Source organism: Peromyscus eremicus, chromosome 7 (assembly GCF_949786415.1).
Source record: "Peromyscus eremicus chromosome 7, PerEre_H2_v1, whole genome shotgun sequence".
NCBI lineage: Eukaryota > Metazoa > Chordata > Mammalia > Rodentia > Cricetidae > Peromyscus > Peromyscus eremicus.
This window is the reverse complement of record NC_081422.1, coordinates 55,511,391-55,516,184: the sequence shown is the minus strand read 5'-3', so window position 1 is coordinate 55,516,184 and position 4,794 is coordinate 55,511,391. Positions and strand designations below refer to the sequence as shown.

The window sequence follows — 4,794 nt, the reverse complement described above, 5'->3', positions numbered from 1 at the left end:
TATTTAAGGTACAAACATATCTTCACAGTGAGGTGAAGGCCATCACCAGGCCAGTCTCCATCCTCTTCATCTCCTCTCATAACAAATTGGAAATCTACATAATTAACTATAGTCCTCATGCCACCCATCGAGCTTCCAGAACTTACCACGTAACTGAGAATCTGTGTCCTTTGTCCACATCTCCATCTCCCTCACCGCAGGTCCCTGCAATCACTCCGTTCCTAGGAGTTCGACTTTAGAGACCACAGACAGGGAGGACCACGTGGCTCTTTGTCTATACCTGACTCATTTTTACAACGCTCCAGGTCTCCCCCCCTACTGTGTTAGTGGTGTGTGTGTGTGTGTGTGTGTGTGTGTGTGTGTGTGTGTGTTTATTTTTTTCTCTCTCTTCCCTTGCTGATGGCTATCAAGGTTGTATAAGCCACACTGAGTTGAGGAATCTCTCTCATCTCATTTGGCTGGATATTCAGAAGTGAGATTACTCATTTGTATGTAAGTTCTGTTTCTACTTCTTGAAGGGAACTCTATACTATCTTCCGTCAGCCAGCCCTCCTGTAAACAGCGACAGTTGCTGGTGTTTTGCAGCTAACAGTTGCCACTCACAGCCCTAGAGCTGTGTGCTGTGCCTGCCAGTGATTACGAATCCATGCTCTCATGTAGACAGACTGTAGTTCAGAAAGTCCAGCCTGTCACCCTTTATTTCAATGAGTAGAGGTCTCGGCACTCCAGCATTGTCCCACTGACAAATCCAACTTGAGCATCTTTTATACAGACTGAACACACTCAACTTACCTAGTTCTGTGGGCACCAAAAACAGGCCACCCAGCCCCCGGCACAGGAGTGGCGTCTCAGGACTAAGGATGTAGCTCGGTTGGTAGAGTACCTGCCTAGTGTTGGGCCCCGAGAATCATATAAACTGAGTATGGTGGCACTTGGGAGATGGAGGAAGGGGGACCAAAAGTTCAAGGTCATCCCTGGCTACATGATGAATTTGGGGCCAGCCTGCATTGTGTGAAATCCTGTCTCAGAACAAAAAGAAGTGACCTCTTAAAAAACGTATGTTCCCTTTCCTAGGCCCCAGGATTTCACAACCTGAACAGGGACAGGACAGAGATGAGGTGACTGGCCACTGAGAACAGAGGAAGAAGGGCCCAGGCTTGGCACTGGGCAGGAACTGGCCTAGCCTTGTCACCGCCCTCAGGCTAGTGCCCATGCCAGCCCCTGAGCCCAGGCCCAGTCCTACCCGTGACTTCCTGTCTTTCCAGAGGGCAGCACCAGCCGGGCCTTTTCCTCATCATTTCTACTTCTGCCACAAATGATTCCCAGCACCCATCGTCTCTGTCTTTTGCTGTTCATCCCCTGCGCTCACGGTGGTTGGAAAGGAGGGAGTTTGGGGGTTGTTGGCTGTAGGGTGAGCCAGTAGGTGCACTCAAGCCCATGGGGGCGTTGACCAGATTTCTCTCTCCGACTGCCCGAAGAGTGACGGTGTCATGGTCCCTACCACAGTGACTATGAGGAGCAAGGAGACACTGACAGCGGCCTCTGCCTCGTATGGGTTGTCACGGTTCCGGTCACTACTCCTGGCAAACTCCTGTGTGCCTCCAGCAGCAGCTGCTATGAGAGTATCTGAAAGGAAAGGGCCTGGAGAGGGCTCCTTGGGGAAGTGCCTGCCACATGTCTTGGTTTCTTTCTTGCTGCTATAGTAAAACACCCTGGCAAACGCAATGCAAGGGAGAAAGGGCTCATCTTGGTTTACAGTTCCAGAGAGGACAACTCAGCATGCCAGAAAAGCCATGGCAGTGGCAGGGACGGCTGTTGCTACGTCGCACCTGAATTCAGGGAACAGAGCATGAACAGGGAGTGGGGCCAGCATTTCATGTTTCAAGAACCACCCTTAGCGACTCACTTCCTCCAGCAAGGCTCCACCCCCTAAAGGTTCCATGGCCTTCCCAGATAGGACCGCCAGCTAAGGACCAAGTGTTCAAACACACAAATGTATGGGAGACATTTCACATTCAAACCACAACACCATACAAGCATGAGGACCTGGGTTCCGGTCCCCAGCTTCCAGGTAAAAGTGGGGTACAGTACTGCTCATCTAGAGTCTGAGGACGGGTAGATCTCAAGCTCCCTGGTCAGAGTAAGCAAGGTAAAGAGCAGCCGAGGAAGATGTCTGATGTTAACCTCTGGACTCTGCACGAACGTGCACACTCACACACACATGAACAGGTGTGTGCCTACCTACACACAAATAGATAAATAACAAACTAAATAAAAAAGGAAATTGAGATAATTTATCTCTAATTTATTCTCAACTACTAGCCTCCCTAATTGCTCTTGGGAAAAAACAAATTGTAACACTATCTTTCAAAAAAGTCTTAAGGGCCATAGACTGGCAGCTCTTGCAAAGGACCCAGGTTCCATTCCCAGAACCCATGTGGCAGATAACAACTATCCTTAACTCCAGTTCCATGGGATTCAACGCCCTCTTCTGGTCCCCAAGAGTACTGCACACATGTGGGGTACAGACATACATGCAGACAAGACACACACATGAAATAAAAAGAAACAAATCTTTTTTAAAAGAATGTGTTGTAAATATAATTTTCATTAGTGTTTATTAAAAAGACTGTGTGTAACCTCAGGCAGAATTTATTACGCTACAGAGGTGGTTGGGTTATCATCAATCTTTAGGTTTTATGACAATCCAGGGTCCCTCTTCGTAATTATAGTATGAAGTAAATATTTATGTCTGTTTTATAGGATGTGGAAAGCAGTCTGGTATTTCACATCACTGTGGACATTTATGGCTGCTGCTCCCTTTGTGACACACAGTTGGTCACTGCCTAGATTCAGATATCACTGAGTCATTTGTCTGGCACTCCATTTATAGTTGCTGTGTGGCGTGGCCATTTTGGAGTGACGCTTTCCATCTCAGAGATCATTTGTAAAATCATTATTAGCAGAAGTGGGGTGCTCCTGGATGCCAGGCATGCTCGGATTCCTGTTGAAGCTGGGATTTGGGAAATCATGTTTTCTCAGAAAGGGTTTTAACAGTGCTCAGAATTTTCAGAGACTGGGAACAAGCTAAGTCAGTAAGTGCTGACTGTACAATGAGTATGGGTTTGATCCCCAGAATCCTCAGGTTACAAGAGCTGGGTGTAGTAATGAGCACATGTAATCCAGGCACTGGAGAGGGAGAGGCAGGAGGATCCCTAGGCTCGCTGGCCAGTCGGTCTAGCCTAATTGGCCAGTAAAATGTCAGTGAAGAGACCCTGCATCAAAACAAAACAACAACAAAAACAAACAAAAACCAGGGTGGGAAGCCCTTGAGGAGTGATACCCGAGAGTGTCCTCTGGTGGCCTCTGTGTGCATGCCCACACGTGAATGTGCACACATGCATACATATAAAGCATGCACACACACACACACACACACACACACACACACACACACACACACACACACACTGGGCTACCTGTCAGCCTCTGTGCCATCCTTCTGCATACCCTAAAGCTGCACATGTACTTTGGTCAGAGGACAAGGGACAGCAAGGACCAGGACCCACTCTTACTGGTTTCCAAAGTCCTTATCCCAGGTCTTAATGGCATGATCCCAGCCCTCAATGGTCTTGTCCTTTCTCCTTCACTCAGCCCCAAAGCTTCTAGGCCCAGTTCTCGGTGAGGCTGTGGGGTCTGTTACCTGGTCCCTACCTTCCTTACCTTGCAGCTGTGAGCAAGTCACCTCAGCTTCCTCGGCTGTAAAGCAGGGGGCGAATGTCTCCTCTGTGGCATTGTGACGTTGTATGAGAGTAATTTGTCACCTGCAGAGCTCCACGTGGCTCTTAATGCCCAGAGCTCAACCATGGGGTCAGCAGACAGACCACTGAGTGTATCCATTTCTCTCGAACCCTCATCCTGTCAGCCTGGTGTGGCGGTTCACACCTGCTAGCTCAGCAGTCAGGAGGCCGAGACAGGAGGATTGCTGGACATACCTCATCTGCCTGGACTACACATAGCGTTCCAGACCAGTCTGGGGTACAGTGTGAGACTGTTCTCAAAACAAAATAAAATATAACAGTGAAAAACAACAAAATCCAGTCTCCGTGGAAGGAGACTCACTATGTTCCAGAAGGTGAAGCTGTAAACCATGCAGAAGTTCACTCTCTCCCCAGCTGCTGCCATGCTCCTGGAGGATGATGGGTTACTGCCCTCCCTCCTGGAAAGGAGCCAGGCTGGGCTACTGAGTGGCTGCTACCTGGGGTTAGGAGCCCAGCAGCTCTGGGATGAGTCCACAGTGGGAAGCGGAGCAGAGTGCTTCTTAAAAACCTTTCCCCTCCCTGTCCCCAGGGATGCCTGCCCCAGCCTTTCCTAAATGGACCCCTGGCCTCCTGAACTGGCCTGCTATGTGGGTCAGTGTCCCTGGCCAGGCCCTGAAGAGAAGAAGGACTCCATGCTGAACCCTTCACTTTCTCCCAGGCCCAACACAGACTAAGTAGGAGGACACAAACCCCTGCTCTCCATTTTGATGTATAAAGGTTCCCAGTGGGCAGTTACTATTCAGAACCCCACAACCACAGGGAATTGTGGGGGGCGCAGTCAGGCAACCCAGACCGTGTGATTGTTCACTTTTGCTCTTCTGTGTCGTCCTGGGTCTCTGACCCTCTGGGCACACATATGCCTCTTGTACCCACCCCCGTGCCCACCTCCTGTCCTCTGAGAGGCCCTGGCACCTAGGCTGGGACCTGCCTGTGCAAGGCTTTGAGGCACATGAGGCACGTGGCTTCCTCTCCT

General features: G+C 49.8%; 1 long non-coding RNA gene across 1 annotated transcript; it reads right to left on the bottom strand.

Annotated features, from left to right (window-relative positions):
• Window positions 1–2,636: 2,636 nt before the first annotated feature.
• Window positions 2,637–4,505, bottom strand: LOC131914347 (uncharacterized). The gene is made up of 2 exons (XR_009380110.1): window positions 3,724–4,505; window positions 2,637–3,013 (listed from the first exon to the last, which is right to left on the bottom strand). It is a non-coding gene; the product is annotated as an uncharacterized LOC131914347 (long non-coding RNA).
• Between the last annotated feature and the right edge of the window lie 289 nt (window positions 4,506–4,794).